The 22,859-nt window shown below is 47.2% G+C and overlaps 1 long non-coding RNA gene across 1 annotated transcript; it reads left to right on the top strand.

Moving 5' to 3' along the window:
* Positions 1 to 1,201: 1,201 nt before the first annotated feature.
* Positions 1,202 to 20,376, top strand: LOC118153929 (uncharacterized). Its single transcript, XR_004743746.3, has 4 exons — positions 1,202 to 2,583; positions 12,062 to 12,127; positions 18,119 to 18,262; positions 18,794 to 20,376. It is a non-coding gene; the product is annotated as an uncharacterized LOC118153929 (long non-coding RNA).
* The last annotated feature ends 2,483 nt before the right edge of the window (positions 20,377 to 22,859 follow it).

Here is a 22,859-nt window from a genome sequence, read left to right as displayed (position 1 = left end):
CGTCGCTCCACCATAGCTTGAGGAGAATATGTAGTCGTCTGTTCATGAGCACATTATAGGTCAAGGTATGTTTTACGCAGCTTCGAGGGTTTGCTCCTTCCTCTTGAGTTTGAGCCTGAGGGTGTGGGTCGAGGATAAAGAGCAGGTGTGCCAGGATGGTGGCTCACACCTGTAATCCCAGCACTTTGGGAGGCTGAGGTGGGAAGATCTCTTGAGTCCAGGAGTTCGAGATCAGCCTGGATGAGACCTCATCTCTACAAAAATAAAATAAAAATAAAGAAATTAGCCAGGCATGGTGGTGCACGCCTGTAGTCCCAGCTATTTGGGAGACTGAAGCAGGAAGACCACTTGAGCCCAGGAATTTGAGGCTGCAGTAAGCCATGATCATGCCTCTGCACTCCAGCCTGAGCAACAGAGTGAGACCCTGTTTATATTTAAAAAAAACAAAAGGGAGAGAGAGAAAAAAAGAACAAACAGCAGGTGTGATCATTGCTCAGGAAATGCTCCCTCTAGTAAGCAGCCCCAGCCTTCTATTGAGGCTGCCACCAGTGCCATCCACAGCTTTTGCAGACCATGACATACGCAAACTGTTGTGAAATGTTGGCAGTGCTCATAGTGTCAGAGCCAAGCGTTGAAACAGAGAGGCAGCAGGAGACGGTGGGAGGAGGGCGGGATTTGGAGACAGAAGGTATCTGGGTTTGAATTTTTTCTCTGTTTTGGCTGTTGTGTGACTCTTGTCTCTGCTTCCTGGGCTGTACAAAGAAAACTAACACCTGCCTCGGAGACTTGTGATGATTTAACGTAGAGTGTTTGACACAGTATCGAATATTAGCAATTGCTGTTATTTGTAATGAAGAGCGCTGGAAGCTGTCACCATTTCCGTAGTTTATTCTGCTTCTGCTTATAAGCATCCTGTGGTCATCTCAGCATCTGTGTGGTCTTAGTGGGATGCTGACTATATTCATACATGTAAACTTTACTCATTCGCCATCTCAGACGGGGCAGGGGATAAAAATTATATTTTATATTGTCTTGTATATTTAGTAAGTGAGCACTTTCATTTTAGGCAATTTCATTTAGGAAATGAAAGAGACAGCATGCTCTCCAGGATCTCACAATGTGTGAGTGAGGTGGACACACACGTAACTAAGCACATGATGGTGAGAGGTGCATGATCACGAGGATGTGACGTGATGAGGATGTTACATGGAACTGAGAGCCCAGAAGACAGGCTTCAGACCACACTTGGTCATGAAGGTCTTTGAAGGTGGCGAAGGGGTGAAGATGATGAGTGGATTCCAGGGCCGGGAGAGGTACACTCCCCACACATTCTAACCAATGGGCCGTGGGAAGGAAGCTGGAGGTCAGGAAGCAGGTAGTGCCTGGGTTTTTGGCCCATGGGACTGGGTGGATGGTCATACTTTGGCCATGCTGTCTTTACACTCAACACCACCACAGTCAGAGGATATTCTTAGTAATGCTGATTTCCCCTGGATTACTTTTGGTACCAGAGTTTTAAGTGCAGAAGTCTTTGTCTCCTTTTTTCCCTAACAGGAAGCCATTCTGGGCCATTTATCTGCTGTAACGTACACAGCCCACTACAGCATGGAGGGGCGTGAGTGCGGAAGCCTGGGTAAGGCTGCACCAGATTGTCCCCAGGACAGTCCTCAATGCCGCCTGGCTTAGCCACATTGACAAAAACATGTACCCCTAGGTTATGAAATATTCAGTACCGTACTGTATGGGAGAAATACAAAGAGGAGAAAGTAGTGGGTTGTGATGTGGTCTGACCAGGTATTTCGCCCACAGGATCATACACCAGGAGCCATTCTAGCCAGTGCATCTAAGGATCAGCAGTGGAGAACAAAAACGTGTAAACTGTATTTTTCTCTGATTGCAATAAACTTGAAGGAAAGCTATTTTCTTACTTTGAGCTTTTCTTTCAATTATGATGAACACAGAGATTAATTACAAAGGACCCGGAGACACTAAAAATCATCTACAGCATGTTTTAAAAGGCAAAAAGGTATTTTCAAATTCATGTTGGAAGACGTAGGCTCTAGCTGGGGCTGAGACAGATGCTTCAAGTGTCTTTTTCATTTTGTTTCGCACTGAGGGCTGAAGCTGCAGAGCATGCGTGCTTACCATGTGTGTGCGCATGCGTGCTTACCATGTGTGTGCGCATGCGTGCGCATGTGTCTTACACCAAAGACTGAAGTCTAAAAGAAGCCCCGGTGAGCAGGTGTAACCATCATGCTACACATGAACAGGAGTATTGTGAATTGCTGTTATGTAGTTCTTTTCTTCAACATACCTTCCTGCTATAACGGTTTCTTCCTGAAAGTAAACAATTTCTGCCACTGGATTCTTGAGTGTACCATTAAGCTTCTCCAAACACAAACAACATCTACTATGCTTTAAAAGTAATGGCCCACACAGCTGTTTATCCATGTGACTGTTTATCTGTTTATACCTTGGCCTGTTTTTATCTTCAAGCAAATGGGGGAAATCTCAGAAGTGTTAATGAAGTAACTATCCCTGAACCGTCAATAGTCAGAATCCAGCCTTCAAATCAACACCCAGGTATGCACCAGGGAAAGGAAGGTTTTAGGTGAACTCCTAGCTGCACGTCTGGTTAATCTGCAACCACACAGAGCAGCTGGGGCAAAGGTGTGTCTCGGTGCTTTGTGGTGTACTTGGAACTCCACAGCCAAAAGATTTGACGTTGTTTGCTCGCTGTGTTCAAAACAAGAGGTATAAAGGAAGTTCAGCAACAACCGAAAGATGACTCGTAATTTCTAACTGGCTGGCTATGCTCGGCGAGCCTAGTGTATTTGTAATCTTTCAAAGTCAAGTGCAAAGGCTCCTGAGCCTCATGCGTCACCCAGCTGCAGCGTTCCTGCTGATCACGCTGGTTGTCACCATAAAACCTGAGCAAAAGTAAACTTTTCTTTCCCCAGGGTTTCCTTGTATTGAAGGAGCCACTGCTTGAGGCTTTTTAAAGGATCACAACCAATGTCTGTTTCACGTGGCAAGTCCCTGGGGACTGTAATTGCAGAAGTGTAACCTAGCGGTTATGCCACATGGCCCAAGAAACTGCCCCGGGACCAATGTGCTTCCGCCAGATGACCTTTTGCAGCCGAAGGCACGAGTGCCCCATCTGTGGTCGCTGTCTCTGTGTGAACAATTCTCTGATATTCCCTGGGCAAAAAGGAAATGCTCGTTGACAACATCGAGTCAAAACGTGGAACCCTGAGCCCTTGCTCTGCCACAGTGTCATGTTTCTGTTAGTGGAGTGTCTTGGTCAGGTGCTAATTAACAAGGGCTTCTGTTTCTGTTTTTATGAAACGAACTGTTTTTAAGTATGAGGGATTTCCTACCCTTGAGTCAACTCAGAGCATGTTTCCTACTAAAATGATAAGTGATCTCATATATGAATGGGGAAGGTTTGCCCAGTTCAAGCCTTGGGAATGGAGGCCTAGCTGCATGACTGAGCGGATTTGGGCCATGCATGGCCTCACTGGTTGAGGACATGGATACTGGAGATGCTCAGGTCTGGGCTGGTTTGTTTCTCTAGCCTCAGTATTCTCATCTGTAAAATGGGGTGGTTGTGAGAACTCAGTGAGCCAATGAGCCATTGCACGTGAATAATGACAGCTAATACTTGTGTGGCCCCCACTACATCCCAGCCACTGTTTTCCTGTTAACTCATTTATTCCTCAGAGCAATCATATGAGGGAGGTACTATTGTTGTCAGTCCCATTCTACAGATGGAAAGCTGAGGCACAGAAAGGTTAGTATCTTGCTCAAGGTCACACAACTACTAAGTGGCAGACCTGGGAGTTGACTGTGAAGCCCATGTATTTATGATGCCAACCTGCCTTTTATAAGACAGTCAGCAGGTGGTGTGCACTTGGTAAGTACTCAGTAAATATCGGAATGGGGTACATAGTGGATCACCTGGAACAGAAGCCACGCTTCTCACCTCTGTTGCCTCTGCGGCAAGGCATGGGTGACCTTAAGGGCCTAAGAGTGCTGTCTACTTATCAAAGGCTCAGCTTCTTAGCTGTGGCCACAGGAGACTGGGCAACCAGAAGTCTGGTAGGGTGTCAAGCCAATAGTCATCCTGGGGATAGTGAGATGCCACCAGATTGTTGCTGACTTGGGCCAAGATGGTGGTAGGCACTTCAGGCCATGGGGGTGAACCAGGCATGAGAGCAGGGTGTGGCAGGGAAGAGACATTTGGTCTGTGTGTGTGTGTTTAGGGAGGTAGATAAGAGCCTCAGGTGATTTCTGGTCCGGGGAAAGACAGCTTGGGATGGGGAGTTGGGTCTCTACGCACGTCTCAGGTCTATTCCTATCTGGAGAGACTGAGAAGGAGAATCAGAACTGAATGCAAGAAGGTGACGTGAGCCATCCCATCCCCACACCTGCATGTTAGGGAACATGGGGGATGTTTTAATAGTAAAGAGATGCCCATAGGATGTTTGGGGGAAGTGGTGACTTGTTATTTCCTCTCAATAGGCTGGAAATACTGAGAGTCTTGGGCTAACCTGGCTTTAGATTTTTACCCTGTTTGTCATTCTGCTCTATGACTGGCCGGGCACTATTCCAGGGGCAGGCGATTCAAAAACAGGAGAAAGCTCATCCCTGTCCTCAAGTTATGACATGTGAACATATAATAGAAATCAATGGGGTCATCCAGAAGTAAGCACTGGGATCGTGGGAGCTTTGGGAGCGAAGAGGTGGGGCCAGAGATGGTGGGGGATGACAGCTGAAGGTCAGCCTTTGAGGCAGCGGGAGGTGGAAGCATGTCAGGTTTAGGACAGGGAGGCAAGGGATGAAGAGTTGCATTTCATTGGGGCTTGACAAGTCAGACTAGGTGAGGTAGAAGGTAAAGGCGGGGAGGTAGGGCCAGGTGTAATATAAATTTTATTAATTTTTTTTTGAGACGAGTCTCACTCTGTTGCCCATGCTAGAGTGCAGTGGCGCTATGTCGGCTCACTGTAACCTCTCTTAACTGGGCTCAAGCGATTCTCCTGCCTCAGCATCCCGAATAGCTGGGATTACAAGCACATGCCACAACGCCTGGCTACTTATTTGTATTTTTAGTAGAGACTGCGATTCCCTCACCATCTCTGACCCTTCCTCTTCCCTCCCAAAGCATCCATGACCCTAGTGCTTCCTTCTGGATGACCCTATTGATGTTGGCCAGGCTGGTCTCAAATTCCTGACCTCAGGTGATCTGCTGCCTCAGCTTCCCAGAGTGCTGGGATGACAGGCGTGTGCCACTGCACCCCACTCGGTGGGATATATACAGGAGCTTCCCAGAGTGCTGGGATGACAGGCGTGTGCCACTGCACCCCCCTCGGTGGGATATATACAGGAGCTTCCCAGAGTGCTGGGATGACAGGCGTGTGCCACTGCACCCCCCTCGGTGGGATATATACAGGAGCTTCCCAGAGTGCTGGGATGACAGGCGTGTGCCACTGCACCCACCTCGGTGGGATATATACAGGAGCTTGTGCTTTACTGGCTGCTCAGAAATGTTGGTGCCATTAGATGTCTTATTATAATTATTTTATTTTTTTAGAGATGGGGTCTCATTCTGTCACCAGGCTGGAGTACAGTGGTGTAATTATGGCTCACTGCAGCCTTGAATTCCTGGGCTCAAACCATCCTCCTGCCTCAGCCTCCCAAAGCACTGGGATTACAGGGGGTGAGCCAGCACACCTGGCTCTGAGCTGCTTTGTAAACAGATCCCCAGCAGCAATATGGAGGATGAAATTCATGAGGGAAAAAGCTAAGCCAGGGATATCTGTCACAGAAAATCCAGATGAGACGATGAGGGCAAAACCAGGTAAAAAAAATAAGTAGGATTGGTCATTGAATGAGGGGCCGGGAGACAGAGAATTCAAGGTTTCTAGCTCAAATGGCCAAGCAGGTGGTGATAACACCCAATAGTTCACAGTCACAGGGAGTGGGTAGCTGGGTTGGAGCCAGAAATGATGGGGTCAGCGAGGAACATGCTGAGTTTGAGGTGCCTGATGAGTATTTAGGGGAAGGTCCAGAGGCAGTTCCAGAAGCCCCGGCTAATAGCACCAGTATCTAGAGTGCTACTGAAGTCCCAGAGAAGAGACGGGGTCAGCTGGGGAAAGAGTGAGTAGTGGGCAGACCAGTGTTCTAAGGAGGGGACTCGGCAGTGCCGGCAGCCTGAGGCTGGGGTGCATCAGCTCCAGGCATCTGGTATGGCCCCGGGTCTGGTGGGCAAAGATGCTGAGGCCTATACCGGCTTTGCAGGGGAATGGGGCACAGCGGGCCTCTTTCAGGGGTTGGTGCATTGAGTCTCAGTTCCAGGTGCTGGGCTGGAGAGAAGGGTGGGATTGAGGAAGAGAAAAAAGTCACAGTTCTCTGCTGGACACAGGGACTCTTTAAAAGGGGAGCATTTAAACGTCAGTGAAACATCATTGGCAGGGCTCATGTCTGTAATCCCAGCACTTTGGGAGACCGAGGCAGATGGATCACGAGGTCAAAAGATCGAGACCATCCTGGCCAACACGGTGAAACCCCATCCCTACTAAAAATACAAAAATTAGCTGAGCCCGGTGGCATGCACCTGTAATCCCAGCTACTCAGGAGGCTGAGACAGGAGAATTGTTTGAACCCGGGAGGCAGAAGTTGCCGTGAGCCGAGATTGCACCACAGCACTCAAGCCTGGCGACAGAGCAAGACTCTGTCTCAAAAAAGAAAAAAAAGAAACATCGTTAAAGGTCCTGTTCATTGGGGTCCAGGTCCTGTTCATTGGGGTCCAGGAGGTAGTGGTTCTTTTTTTCTTTTTTGAGATGGAGTCTGGCTCTGCCACCCAGGCTGGAGTGCAGTGGCGCGATCTCGGCTCACTGCAACCTCTGCCTCCCAGGTTCCAGCAATTCTCCTGCCTCAGCCTTCCAAGTAGCTGGGATTATAGGAACCTGCCAACACGTCTGGCTAATTTTTGTATTCTTAGTAGAGATGGGGTTTCACTGGGTTAGTCAGGCTGGTCTCAAACTCCTGACCTCAGGTGATCAGCCCATCTCGGCCTCCTAAAGTGCTGGGGTTATAGGCGGGAGTCACCATCCCACCCCAGGTAGGGGTACTTAAGCAGATGAAGGGGTAGAAACCATCTGTTTTGCTTTTTCCAATTGTGCATGTGCTTCTCCTCCCAGGGGGCCTCTGAGATTCTCACAAGCCACAGGTGTGTGACAGGTGTGGGTGTTGTCCTTGGGGAGCTGGCAGCGGGGGGTTCTATTTTGTGGACCAGAGTCTCCCTGGGGTGATTCTGATACATCATCACCCGATGGAGAATGCACCATTTGCGGTGAGGGAAGCAGTGTTAATGGGAGAGAAGGTTGGGGACCCTCCTTTGTATTTTGCACCCCTAGGCTGAACCATTTTTTACCAGCACTTAAAGTGCCCCTTGCCAGCCTAGTAACAGCACAATCCCACCATTTAGAATCTCCACAAGTTCATTCACACTGCAGGTCAATAACCACATAGTCATCACTTAGCCACACCACATGTGAGGAGGTGAAGGCTACCAGGCGAAGCCATGGGGCTCTTTGTAGAATACTGTAGAAACACTGATGCAATGTTTTTGGGATGGAGTTTTGCTCTTGTAGCCCAGGCTGCAGTACAATGGTGCTATCTTGGCTCACTGTAACCTCTGCCTCCCGGGTTCAAGTGATTCTCCTGCCTCAGCCTCCCAAGTAGCTGGGATTACAGGCATGCACCACCACGCCTGGCTAATTTTGTATTTTTAGTAGAGTTGGGGTTTCACCATGTTGGCCGGGCAGGTCTCAAACTCCTGACCTCAGGTGATCCACCTGCTTCAGCCTCCCAAAGTGTGGGGATTACAGGCGTGAGCCACCACACCCGGCCTTGATGTACTTTTTCTATTAAATGATCTAAGAACAATTTTATGGGCAGAAAGTATGACTGTAATAAATGCGTACAATCCAAAACCACCACCTACTGTCCGTGAAAAACAAAAATCAAGCTGTCATGCCAACTCTAATTGGTTACTTCTGTTTCTACTGTTAGTCACACTCACTCATTTACTCGTTTTTTTGTGTGTCAGTGTCCACCGGCAGACACAGTAAAAGCAGGTGCTGACATTTTAAGAAACATTTGAGGGAACATTTTCAGTGGAACGTGCTCAGGTTGAGGCAGCGTTAGCGCACTAGTGCAACTGCTTCACCCCGAGCACTGGCGACAAGTGCAATGGTTTCATTTTACTGAAATTCCCAAGTCCAGCTGATGGAATAAATTCAGGAGCATCGTCTGAGAACTACTGGCTCAAAGGGTTCCATGTCTTGCTTCTTTAACTGTCAAACCGTGACTGTGATATAAATATATATTCCTGGCCCAAGTGATGGGTGACCTTTGAAGCAGATGAGGTCTCCAGTCAAAACTAGCTGTGCCCCCTGTGTGTTCTAGCTCTGGGGATTTTGTCCCTGGCTTCTTTCTACCCCCACATCTCTTTCTTTCAATCTGCACCATTAAGAAGCATTCTTGGTCAGGTGTGATAGCTCACTTTGAGAGGCTGAGGTGGGCGGATCACTTGAGGCCAGGAGTTCCAGACCAGCCTGGCCAACATGGTGAAACCTCGTCTCTAACGAAAAATACCAAAATTAGCTGGGAGTGGTGGCTCATGCCCGTAATCCCAGCTGCTCAGGAGGCTGAGGCACAAGAACCTCTTGAACCTGGTAAGAGGAGATTGCAGTGAGCCAAGATTGCAGCACTGCACTCTAGCCTGGGCAACTGAACAAGGCTCTGTCTCAGGAAAAAAAAGGCATTCCTTCTAGGCTCTGCAAATAGGCCACGTGCTAAAATCAACATTCTAAGGGCCGGAAGGACTTCTAGAGGCATCTTTCAGACGCTGGCACTAGTTCAGAGCCTCACAGATAGCTCCAGTTTCTGCCAGAGTACCCTCAGGGCCCGGGAACTCACACTACTTCCCCAAGAAAGATTCTCATGAAACATCATCTCCCATCTCCACCCTCTAAAACCACCCAGCCCTTCCGCTTTGTTTTTGCTACCAGCTCTCTCTGCCTTGTATTATTGTCATCTGGAGACTTAACTGTCACACAGTGGTAAAGGCTTAGGTTTTGGGACCATTTGCGTTAGCATCCCTGCTCTGTATTTATCTTCACCATTTACCAGCCATGTGACCTTGGCAAGTTACTTAACCTCTCTGAGCCTCAGTTATCACCCATGTGGAATGGGAGTAACCTCAGGGTCTATTTCAAGGATTATTCCGAGGCCTAAGGTAATGGGAGGAATCTGCTTGACATGTAGAAAGCTCTCAGCACAGCGGAGATGTTATTATTATCCCTCTGCTAGACTACAAAATCTCTGAGGGCAGGGACCTCTTCTTGGGTATCTTTGGACCCCTCCATAACAGTGGGCAAAGTGTCTGTCAGAGGGATTTAATGAAAGCATCAGAGGAAAGAGATTGTACTGATCAAGAGAGACAGGAAGCTTGGATAACTGAAAATCTACCGTCATCAGAAGGCGCATACACATAAAGCCAAAGCTCCTGCCAAAGAAATGCGTGGAGCCGAAAACAAAACCCAGAGCAAGAATGTCGAGAGCAAGGATGGGTTGGGACAGGAAATGGAGACATCTCGCAGAATCAGGTCACATTCTGGGGGGAAGAAGGAACAAAGGCACAAGATGAGTGAGTGCTAATTAAAGTGGCCGAAGAGAACAGCGTGGTGCTGTAAATGCCAGCAGAGCCAGGAGCCCTGCTGCCGGCCTGACCCAACGCAGGCACGTTGATGAAAATGGAAAAGGACGGCTGGAGTTCGCGATAATGTATTATAGATTGCAAAATCACTAGAAGAGAGGGTTTTGAATGTTCTTATCCCAAAGAAAGAATGAACGTTTCGGATGCCGGATGTGTTAATTACCTTGATTTGATCATTACACAACGTATACTTGTACTGAAACATCACGTTGTACCCCATAAGCATGTGCAATTATGTCAATCAGAAATTTAAAGATTAAATTTTTTTAAAAAGGAAAAACAAGCTTTCCACCACACAAATCATTTTCTGAGCCTGCACACTGGCATTCATCTTTCCTCCTACGCTTGTGGCCTGAAAGAGGAGGAGTATGATTGGCAGCGCGGCAGCCTCTCCATATTTACCAAGCCTCGCGCTCACTCCCGGCTTCAATGGTGTTTTCAGCTGGAGCCTCTTCCTGCCATTCCTTTCCTCTCTGCATGGCTGCTGATGCTCATCCGGGAGCAGGAAATGAGTGCATTCTTGGGCTTTTCTGCAATTAGTCTTCTAAAGAGAAAAACAAAACCACACAAGAAAGAAAACGGAATGTTTAGGGATATTCTAAAAACTTTTACAGGCTGGCTATTTACGGAGGCCAGGAAAGAAAGGTGCAGGCTGGCTACTCAGCCCCTCTGGACTGGGGGTTTATGGGAATTTAGCTCAGGCTCACGTATGTTTACTCTCCACTTCCTGATTACTCTGAAGGTTTATTTGGAGATTCCAACGTGGGAAAGGAATGCCCTTGCAAACTCTTGACTGTGCAGCAACACATCTTTTGCGGGGAGAAAATGGCTCTGGGAGAGCATGTAGAAGGGACAGGGCCACTCTCGAATCTCCACCCCCTAGATCACTGTGTCACCTCTGGGATAGGGGTGTGATGAATCGATTAAAGGCATTATTGTAAGTTGAAAGTGTGCTAGAGCCAGGTGGCAGAGGCACACTCTCAAATCCGCCTTCAGCAACATTACGAAAATCTACAGATACTACACACTGGGGCTTTTTCTCCCTTCCCTGAGAGTCAGCTGAAAATTTACTGACTTGTCACTAAATCCAAGAGGAATCAGTTAACCTGGTGGACCGAGCAAGGAGGTTAGCATAAAACTGGCCAGATACACAGATAAGGCTGATTGTGTTATGTCTCCCTTCCGTAATGGAAGCCTGATAGGAATGAGGCCCACGGTGCCTCAGCAGTTAGCTCCCTTTACTGCGTAGCCTTGGAAGTAATGGAGTGGGCTTTCGAGATTTCCCTTCTTTCTTCTTTTCCACTGAAATGGAGGCCTCCAGTTGCAAAGCTCCCCATAGTCGGATTACGCTTCCCGATGGGCATGAAAAGTGCACAAAAGAGAATTTTCTGATGTAAGAATGGAGGATGTTGCCTGCAACTGGTGGTCCCAGATCCCTGCGGTGGCAGTTTAAGGTAGATGGGAAGGCTCTAGATGCGTGGGACCGGAGTCTTGTGTTCTTTGCCTCAAAGCTGAATTCTGCCTCCTCTTTCAACCTTATACCAATTTCCCTTCAATGACCATCTGCACATAGAAGTGCTATTGAGGCTAGAGAGTGGTGAGTTTAACCTCACAGTGTACTCTAGAGAGAGGGCCTGTGTGCATTTTTGGAATTGATTTCCATATATTCCAAAAACCGAAAGCCTCAAGGTCCACTCTACCAGCTAACCTAGTTTTTCAGCTAAAAGACCATGGCTTCCTAAAGTCCTATGTCTGTAGATTCTAGCTAGAATGGGCATCCATGGTGCCCATTTTGTTAATTCCAAAGACACAGCATGGTGTAGGAGAAAAAGGACAGAATTTGGAATACAAAAGTTTGGAGTCAGAAGACTTAAATGAATCTTTCCCGTCGAAGTCAGAAGGGGGCGGAGTGTTTGCTGAGAAAGGGCACAAGGAATCTTTCTTAGCGATGGAAACATCTTTCTCCTTTTTGGGTGGTAGTTACACAAAGTGGATCCCTTTGTCGAAATTGATCAGACTGAATACTGAAGGTCTGTGTCTTATTGAATGTAAATTATATAGCAGGTTTTAAAAGGACAGGTTTCAGTCCTGGCCCTGCCTCTTAGTCACCATCTAGAGAAGTTCCTCGCCTCTTTGAGACTCAGTTCCTTTTTCTATGATATGGTAGTAGTGCTTATACCCATGCTTATATTCAGTAAGATCATGCAAGCAAAAGTGCTTTGTAAGTGACAGAAAGCCTCGGTGAGGATCACTCCTATCGTTATTCTTTCCATCCAGCCGCCTCCTGGAGCAGATTGTTAAGCTGATGCGAGTCTGGGCTCTGCCTCACCACTTGCCTTGGAGGTTAGTGTTTATCTATTTTAAGGAGACTCTGGAGATATCAAAATGCTGCAGAAAAGCAAATGGAATATGGATTTGCCAGGGAGAGGAGGGCGGGCTGGAAGGGAACAGCTGGGGAGAAAGCTATCAATCCAGCTCAGCAGCAGGGCCGGGCGGCTGCGGAGAGGGAGTTGCTAAATGCCTGAGAGAGAATCGTGACCAGTAAAAGCAGCATGAGTTAAAAAAAAAAATCACATCTTGCTGAATAAATTGGGTCACATTCGTGATGGAGTTAGTCCACTGAGAGCAGAGATGGGAAAGCGATTTCAGGGCAAAATGCAAAAGATTCGGGGACCCTGGTTGACTCAGCTGAATGTGGCAAAGGTCACTTGGGCATCCTGGCTCAGATAGGGGGTTAAGTAAAGGCTCTTCGTGTGACTTCTGCCGTGAGTCTTATCATAGTTTTGATTTTAACTTGAACTTGATCTTTACTCACAATGGCAATCACAAACTACCTTTTTTTTTTGAGACAGGGTCTTGCTCTGGTACTCTGGTATTGCCCAAGCTCACTGCTGCAACCTCGACCTCTGGGCTCAAGCAATCCTCCAACCTTAGCCTCTCAAACAGCTGGGACTACAGGCATGAACCACCATGCCTGGCTAATTTAAATTATTTTTTTGAGATCTGTCACCAGGCTGGAGTGCAGTGGTGCCATCTCGGCTCACTGCACCCTCCACCTCCAGGTTCAAGCAATTCTCCTGCCTCAGCCTCCTGAGCAGCTGAGACTACAGGCACGCACCCACCATGCCCAGCTAATTTTTTGCATTTTTAGTAGAGACGGGGTTTCATCATGTTGGCCAGGATGGTCTCAATCTCCTGACCTCATGATCCACCCACCTCAGCCTTTCAAAGTGCTGGGATTACAGGCATGAGCCACTGCGCGTGGCCTAAAATATTTTTTGTAGAGATGGGGGCTTCACTATATTGCCCAAGCTGGTCTCGAGGATCACCTCAGCCTCGCAAAGAGCTGGGATTGCAGGCATGAGACACTGAGCCCAGCCTACAAACTACCTTTATGTCAGAATCTAGAGCACAGTGTACAGTTTTAAAAAGGAAAATCTTAGAGAGAAGCCAAGTTAAGTGGAGACTGAGAAGCAGGAAGGCCATTCTGGAGTTCACCCTCGGAATTCAACTGCCTTCCCCCAGCGGAGCTCCTGCGTGATTATTCCAGCAAAGCCCTTTCAGTTTAGGAAAACTTTTAACCCTGGGGCCAACGTCCTTTGATAATAAAATCCTGTACAATGATTGAACAGTGTCAAAATCAATGTAAAACTGTTAGCCACTAAAATAAAGTTAAAATAGGGAAAGATTTAACAGGAAGAAATAATCTAAAAGAGAAATCTGATGTGCAAAATTTTGATTTTTATCCTCATTATAAACATTTTGGTGCTTTCTGCTAGATATTTCTGCCAAGGAATGTGATATGTTGAAAAAGGAGAGGAAATGTACTCTCTCTAGATGCTGTGACTATAAAAGGCTGTTTAAAATGATAGGAATCAGTTGAGGCTCTCCCAGTGACCAAGGTTATAAAATTAGAATCTTAAACTACCAAATTAGGGTGAGAAAAAAATCTTCAACAAAAGTAACATCTAAATTTATTTTATTAGAATTTCCTTTATCCCACAATGTTTGTGTTTTCCAGGGACACATGGAATTTCTTCCTTTCTTTCTCTTTCTTTCTCTCTGTCTCTCTGTTTCTCTTTTCTTCCTTCCCTCCCTCCCTCCCTCCCTCCCTCCCTCCCTCCCTCCCTCCCTCCCTCCCTCCCTCCCTCCCTCCCTCCCTCCCTCCTTTCTTTCTTTCTTTCTTTCTTTCTTTCTTTCTTTCTTTCTTTCTTTCTTTCTTTTCTTCTTTCTTTCTTTCTTTCTTTTTGGGATGGAGTCTTGCTCTGTTGCCCAGGCTCGAGTGCAGTGGTGCAATCTCAGCTCACTGCAGCCTCCCCCTCCAGGTTCAAATGATTCTCCTGCCTCAGCCTCCTGAGTAGCTGGGATTACAGGCACCCGCCACCACACCTAGCTAATTATTGTATTTTTAGTAGAGATGAGGTTTCACCACGTTGGCCAGGATGGTCTCCATCTCTTGATGTTGTGATCCGCCTGTCTCGGCCTCCCAGAGTGCTGGGATTATGGGCGTAAGCCACTGTGCTGACACATTGAATTTCTAATGTTGTTAATTCCCTACCCTAAAATACATCCTTATTGGAGCAAAGCAGGGGATTGAGGAGACATCAGGTGTGGTGAGGGGCCCCTGAGGAGGTGGGGCATCTTTCCTGCGACTTCTGAATCTAAGAGATGCTAACGGTGCATCAATATGTCAATGTTAATTCCCGGGATGCTGAATGAATCCTAGGTTGGTGGATCCTTCCAAACCCAGGTCTTTGTCTTGCTGGAAATCTTGTGCCTCTTCACCCCTGCCATCCTGTCTCTCACCTCAGCACTCTAGCTCTACTGCTCTGTTAAGTAGCACATGGAGTCTGAGGCTGGGCCTTTTGCATCTGGGCACTGGCTTCATATGGTTCCTCAAGCCCCTGTGTTCCCAGGTCTCTTCAGGAACCGTGTAAGACACAACCTTTCCCTGAGGTCTCTTGTGGGCAGGGACCCCTCAGAGGATTCCTCTTTCCACCGCCCTGGCTTTTGGGCTGACAGACTTGGGTTTGACTTGGCTCCATCCCTATTGGCCAGTTAGATACGCTCTGTGGACACTGACTTCCCTGCCTTGGAGGGTGGCCCACTGATGAAGTGTCGTCATTACACATGAGTTGTAATTAGCTACTCACCACTTTTGCCAGTGACTTAATTGGAGAGCTTGATGGTGAGTTGTCCAACAGGTGACAGGAAATCAATGGATGTGAACTAAGAAGAGGGACCCACCATCCCGTCGTGAATTTGGGACATCCCCAAACAAAGGCTGTGTACTTGTCCCAGATCAGCTTTCTAAGTGCAGGACTGGGACGCGTGGTTCAATGGCAGCACGTGTGACATAGATTTAGGAGTGTCTAGCCCACAGTGACCTCCTGGTGGGGACAGAGGCAGGACAGGGTAATCTGGGTCAGAGTGCATCAGTTGCAATCAACTGAAATAGACTCTAAATCTGAAAAAGGATTTTCTGGAAAGACATGGAATAGTTATTGGATGCTGAAGAACCAAGTCTCAGGAAAAAGAGGACCCCACCCCCACACGTCCCCCTGAAATGGGGTCATCAGAATTTCTCTGTTCCACTGTTTTCCATTACATTTTTCTCCCAAATGCTCAAAACTCTGGGAGCCAGAGTCTGATGGCCTAAACTGGGTTCTGTATGCTACCATCCTCTAAGTAGGAGGGGAACAGAGAACCAAGACTCCTCAGAATAAGGAAGAACAGCTCTCTAATGAGAAATCACAGCGCTTTTACCCAGAAAAGTGGGAGTGTGTGGTTGATAGGCCAAAGCAAGAGATCTCCAGGTGCTGATTTTAGAAAGGCACACAGAAAACCAGGGAGATGATTCCACCCTGCTCCTTCCTGGCCAAGATAGGGCCTAGTTCTGGGCAGCACACTTTCAGAGACTTTTGACAGCTTGGCAAGAGAAGGGATAGGTTCAAAAATAACAAATAAGATGGCAAATATCCGAAAAACATGACACACAGGCAAGGTTGAAAGAATTGAAGAGAGCAAACCCAAAGGAGAGAAGACCAAGTTGGTGTCTAATTGCAGCCCTCGGACACGGGAAGGCCTAGAATGTAGATGCAGGACAATTTTGTATTCAGTGGTTGTGAAAGGAAGACCTAAAATCAAGAACCAGGAACAGATGAAAGGGGAACAGATTTTTTTTTTTTTTTTTTTTTTGAGACAGAGTCTCACTCTGTCACCAAGCAGCAGGCTGGAGTGCACTGGCGCGACCTCGGCTCACTACAACCTCCACCTTCCGGGTTCAAGCAATTCTCCTGCCTCAGCCTCCCGAGTAGCTGGGACTACAGGCATGTGCCACCATGCCCAGCTAATATTTTTGTTTTTTTAGTAGAGATGGAGTTTCACCATGTTGGCCAGATAGTCTCGATCTATTGACCTCATGATCCGCCCGCCTTGGCCTCCCAAAGTGCTGGGATTACAGGCGTGAGCCACCGCGCCTGGCCAGGAACAGATTTTATCCCATTATATGTAAGATCTTTTCACGGAATGAAATGAACTGAGTTGTAAGGTAGGGAACTTCCCATTTCTGGGAAACCTTGGATGCTCAGTTGCCTTTAGCAATAAGCGCACTCATAATGGACAACGTGGCCCTGCTGCTGAAGACGCTGACCTAATAATGATTCAGGGCCGGAAACTGCACTCCCCGTTTGGCCGCATCTGCCAAAGAGCACTTTTCTAAACGTGGAGTTCTAGACATGGGCAATGCGAGTGATGATGGGGAGAACAGGAAAGGACTCCTCTGCATCCCTAACCACCTGCCCAGACCCTATGTGGTGCAAGCCCACCAGGCGGAGTGCCTTTCCATGACAGCGCTGCTTCACGAGAGGACCTCTTTTGGGATGTGTTGTAATGACCTACTTCCTTCTATACGTCTTCCAATGGGAATGATGTTACAACATCTTGCTGTACTCTGAACAATATTCGATAAATGCATATCATGTCTCTAGGATGATACCTTTTATCAGGAAGCTAGAGTATACATATTTCAAAACACCATGTTGTATATGATAAATATATACAATTTTTTTGGTCTCTTAAATAATAAATAAAAAGGAAGCTAGGGTATCAGAGTTGGAAGGGACTTTTGTGACCCTTGTGTTTACGATGCTTGAATATACCCAGTGGCATTTCTGACAAGTTGATTTGTGGCCTGGTCTTGATTCCTTTTTGAACCTCCAACCTTCTAAAGGAGTCCACACACCACCGAGTGGTTTCGGCTGCTAAAATTCTTTCTTACTGTAGGCCGAAATCTACTCATGATTTGGCCATATCTATCAAAATTTAAAATGCACATACTCTCTGACCAGCATTCTACCTCAAACAATTTATCCCACAGATATAGGCCCCGTGGGCTCAAAGACATGTGTGCAAAGATATCCACTGCAGCACAGGCCTAGAAATAATTTAAACGTCTGACCAGGGACTGATGAAATAAATTATGGAATATCTGTACTACGGAAAACCAAGAGGTTGTTAAAAAAAAATTAAACCGTTCTCATGCACTGACAGGGAAAAATCTTTAATTCATGTTGATTTGTGAGAAAGAGAGACTAGCTCAATAATATGTAGAGAATAATTCCATTTATGTGATAGAAAAAAGGAGATACATGAACATATGCTTTGGTTGTATCTGGAAAGATACTAGTAACTGTTTGCCTGTGGTGAGGGCATCTATGGTAAACTGGTTTCAGGGGTATAAGGAAGAATTTTGGGTTTATACATGTATGTATATATGTATGTGTGTTTATGTGCATGTAAATATATGTGTGTATGCATATATACATATATATATATATTTTTTTTTTTAAGACAGAGTCTTGCTCTGTCATCGAGGCTGGAGTGAAGTGGTGCGATCACAGTTCACTGCAGCCTCGACCTCCCCATACTCAAGTGATCCTCCCATCTCAGCCTCCTGAGTAATTGGGATCACAGGTACACACCACCACACTCTGCTAATTTTTTTATTTTTTGTAGAGACGAGGCTTTGCCATGTTGCCCAGGCTAGTCTCAAACTCCTGGGCTCAAGTTATCTGCCCACTTCAGCCTCCTGAAGTGCTGAGATTACAGGAATGAGCCACCACACCTGGCCACTTGTATATACCTTAATTTTTTTTTTACCCTGTGCATATATCACTTAAAAAACTTCTTTAAAAATATACCCTCTTAAATCCTAGCACAGGGTCCACCTGGTTCTACCTCATAAAGCAGTGCAGAACACCTCTAATATTTCTTCTAGAACAGCATGCGTTTGTGAGCCTCTACCATGAGCCCTTTCTACCCTGTCTTCTACAGGTTAAACAAACACAGTTCTTTACATCAATGCTTTTGTTCCTGGCCATCTGGTCTCCCATCCCCTGCAGACCCAAGACCATGGGCTGTGCTGCAGCAAAATGAGGGTGTCCTCAGTGCACTGAGACCCACATGCCATGAGAGATGGTGAGTGAAGTCAGGGAGAGGAATGTCTCCAGAGGCAGGGCTGCCCTGGGAGGCCCTGTCCCAAACAGGAGTGGGAGCATCTGGAAGGGCTGAATAGGAGTGTGGGCTGGGCTGGGATGGAAGGGAGGCCAAGCATGCAGAGACCAGCTTTACTAAGATGTGTAGTGCATAAGGGTCCCCTAAAGGGACTAGTTTGCTAGAATAAAAAAGAAAAACCAGAATCTCCTGTATTTACATGGCTACTTTATAATTTTTAAGGCATTTTACAAACTGCATTAAATTTGTTACTTACCACTGCTTTAATGTAGGTATTCAGGAATTATTTTTCCCATTTCAGGAGAAAGTCTTGGACAGAGAGATTAAGGATTTGGGGCTGGGCACAGTGGCTCATGCCTGTAGTCCTAGCACTTTGGGAGGTTAAAGCAGGAGGATCACTTGAGGCCGGGAATTTGAGCCTATGCCGGTCAACATAGTGAGACGTTGTCACCACAACACATTTGCATTGATTATTTATTTGTTTGTTTGAGACAGGTTCTGACTCTGTCACTTAGGCTGGAGTGGAATGTGTGATCAGAGTTCACTGTAGCCTCGATCTCCTGCATTCAAGCCATCCTCCCACCTCAGCCTCCCGAGTAGCTGGGACTGCAGGCATACACCACCATGTCTGGCTGAATTTTTGTACATTTTGTAGAGACAGGGTTGTGCCACGTTGTCCACGCTGGTCCCTAGCTCCTGGACTCAATCAATCTGCCTGCCTCAAACTCCCAGAGGCCTGGAACTATAGGCATGAACCATTGCTCTTGGCCATTTTTAATTTAAGAGACAGGGTCTCACTTTGTTACCCACGCTGGAGGGCAGTACCCTTACTGCAGCCTTGAATGCCAAGGCTCAAGCCATCCCCCCACCTCAGCCTCTCAAGTAGCTGGGACTCCATGTGTGCATTACCATGCCCAGCTAACTGAGTCACCACCACACCACTGTATGCCAGCTATGTCAAAATGAGAGACCCTGTCTCTAAAAAATAATTCAATAAATAAAATGTTTTTGAAAAGGATTTACTCTGGTCTTCTGGTCTTCATGGACACTTTCTGCAATGCAGCCTGCCTTTTATTCATATAAAAACAAATAAAATCAAAAAAGGGTCCTTGCTAAATTACCCCAAATCTTAACAATATGGAAAGATTAGAAAATGTTCTCTCTAGAGACGGAGGAAACTGACTGAATGATTTCTCCGGATCATCATGCACCTCGCTGAGTTCCAAAGCCTCACCTCCACTGCGTAAGACCCTAGGTTAGCCAGGAACACTGGGGGACCCCTTTGTCTCCATCGGCCACACCGGGGCCTGCCTCCACCAAAGAGTAAGAGACCAGTTAAACTTCCCATGTTGGGGAAGGACAGTTCCCTCCCTGTGGCTGCAAAGGAGGAGCTCAGTGTATCCTTAGGGCAAGGGGCATCTGTGGCCTGGGCCTTATAACTTGGGGATCTCTGTCATGCAGGGTCTAGATACTCAAAGTGGCAGCTGAGAGGTGGGAAGGAAGAGGTGAAGAGAGCCACTGGCAGCCCCGCTTCTAGAATTTGGGATCAGATGCCGCCAGCCAGCCTAGGATATGCATGTCACCCAGGCCTGGCTCTTCCTGCAGTGGGCACAGGTCCAGGACTAGAGGCACAGTGTCAGCCTCTAGTAACTTCATTTTCCCCTGTTAGGATGTGCTTCCTGGCCATTTTAACCTAATGGATCAGGATAAACAAGTTAGGGAAGCAGAAGGAAGAGCACATAGGAGCATTTCCTTGCAGGCTGGAGCACCAGGGCTCCCAGGGAATAAGAAAAGGGCTTCTCTTCTTGCTTATAGGAAAAGACATTTTACTAGGGGAGACACTCTAGTGTTCTGAACCGGCAAACACTGGGCCAGAGAGAACGGAGGCGGGAGAGGAAGGTGGCGGGGTTTCTGCAGGAAGTTGAGCCTTCCAGCCTCTTGCTGATAGATCTGGTTGCAGGGAGGGATATTTAAAATTTTAACAGGCAGGCCTGACCAATCAGACCTGTCACCATGGGGCCTCCAGAGTCAGCTCCAGGAGGCCCCCTGCTGGGCCATATCTGTTCCCCCCCACTTGGTTGCAGGACAGTAGGGAGGTGTGGGGACCCTGGGGGAGGGGCCCGGGCCAGGGCTGTTTACCACTCAGTGTGGAAGCGTTATCATATGAGCACAAGGTGTGGCTGCAGCTGACCATCAGCCCTGGTGGGGTTAGCAGCCTGTGGTCCTTCTGGCCTCTCAGGGTGCCGGGCACTCCCTTAATGCTTATTCCAAATCATGCTAGCCTTGTGCAGATCCCCGGCAGAATTGCAAACAAAAGATTTGTTTGCAGAATTGCAAAATTCTTCCATCGAGAGCCAGGCAGTGCAGAAATGTCCCGGTGTACAGCGGGGTGGCTTCTTCGCCTGCAGTAACTCATGTGCAGTTCCGACATGAGGAGCAAGCAGTTCTTGCTTTATCAGGAGGAATCTTCCTCTCCCTTCATCCCCCTCTGGTTCCAGGCTGCCTTGTACATTTCCGCCCCCACTGCCACGCAGCTGGAGCACACCGTCAGAATGGATGCCTCATTGCATCAGGAATCCAGAGCTCTTCGTCTGTAAAACAGGAGGGGCCTGGGCTTCCAGAACCACTAACAGATGTCTAAGTGAAAAAAACTCCACACCTGCCCAACTGCCAGCTTCCTTTTTCATTCTTGAGGGCTCCCAGTAACAAGAGCATTAGAAAAATGTGCTGTGTGAGCTGCGGTTTCCACTTTCCCTGAAGCCCAGCTATCTAATCTCCTGGGAGTGAGAAATCAGGTAGTGAGCTGTCTAAGATGGGAGGCAAGAGGTGCCATAGGAGGCCATGTACGTGTTGCCCAGGAGGCCTGGTCGCCCAGGACGCCTGCTTCTGCAAACATAACCGAGGATGACAGCATGGGCGCGCTAAAGCTGGTCTTGACAGAGAAGCCCATGAAAATTTGCTGGTCGAAATGGCAGACATTGTTTCATTATTTTTATGTTTATACATATTATTGCTTGCACTTTTTCTTTCCTTTTTGAGACAGAGTCTCCCTCTGTCACCCAGGTTGGAGTGCAGTGGTGCAATCTCCGCTCACTGCAACGTCCGCCTCCCAGGTTCAAGCGATTCTTGTGCATCAGCCTCTTGAGTAGCTGGTGTTACAGGCACACGCCACTACACCCAGCTAATTTTTTTTTGTATTTTTAGTAGAGATGAGGTTTCACCATGTTGGCCAGGCTGGTCTTGAACTCCTGGACTCAAGTGATTGGCCCGCCTCAGCCTCCCAAAAGCCTGGGATTAGAGGTGTGAGCCACCATGCCCAGCATGTTTATGCATCTTGTTTTTACTTCTAATCCATATATATAGTTTTAAAATTCCGATATTTACAAGCTTTAGTAAAAATTCATAGCCTCGTAGCCTCTTGCCCATCCATCCCTGCCTTCAGGTACTGCTGCCCAGAATCAGCCACTGCCTGTGACTTTGTACTCCTGGTATTTGCGGCAGTCATTCCACATGATGTGCTTACAGAGTTGTATCTTTGTAAATTTTAGAAACGATCTCCTGACTTACTGGAAGATGAGGAGGTAGCTTTTTCTTCCTCCCTGCAGGGCATGTTCTTCCTCATTAAGGAACAGAGTTCCTGTATTTCTTCCTATTTTCGATGCATGCCTTTGATGATAAGATTTGCCAGTATTTTCTGAGGCACTGCAAAGGTACCAAAGTGCAAGTAAAGTAACTATGATGCGGATAAATGATGACGCAACACTTCCTTATCACGCTGACCGGAAAGTGTGTTCTGATTTCCGGAATGTTAAGATGGGAAAGACGTGCATTTTATTATGAGTTACGGGACAGCACATCGTCTGATGAAATCCCTGATCAGTATTTGTATTGCTTTGCCTGTGAAATATTGTCCACAGTGTACTGCGGTGACATTCCTGCTCATGTAAATCTTGTCCCCCCTGGAGTTAATAATTGCCTTGTCTTTTTAATTCATAGGGTTTTTTTTTTGACACTTGTGAGTAATTCATGCCCAGGCTCTCTTCAGTGTGGTGAACACACTAGTAATCTTGCCACTGCGTTTCTCTCCCTGCGGGGACACCCTCCGGGAACTATCTTTCTGCTTCAAACTCAGGCTCGTTTCTCCTCAGGCCCACTGGAGTTACCAGCCCAGAGCCCCATTTTTCCTTCTCTCCTGTGTTGGATTCTCTATTTCCTGGAGCCCGTATCTTCTTTCTTGGTTAATTCTTTGTTCTGTTGGAGCACATTCTCCATAAGCTTCCTGAGAAAAGGTTCATGGTGGGTAAATATTTGGATACCTTGTAAATGTCCCTTGCTCTTGTCTGGGCGTAGAACTCAAATTCAGGAATAATTCTTCTTCATGTTAGAGGCCTTCTTCAAATGTCTGGTGATTTACTGTTGGCACTCAAGTGACCTGTGCATGAGTGAAGCTTGTCAACCAGTGGGCTCATTGTCAGGTGATTCAGTGGTGACCTGGATGTTTCATTAAGAATCCCACTAGGTCATTATTTATGTCTTTTTATCTCCGACTGGTCAGCTTCCC

This window comes from Callithrix jacchus, chromosome 5 (genome assembly GCF_049354715.1).
Source record: "Callithrix jacchus isolate 240 chromosome 5, calJac240_pri, whole genome shotgun sequence".
In the NCBI taxonomy this organism is placed as follows: Eukaryota; Metazoa; Chordata; class Mammalia; order Primates; family Cebidae; genus Callithrix; species Callithrix jacchus.
Note: the sequence above shows the minus strand (reverse complement) of the source record. Positions and strands in the feature narration are given on the sequence as shown.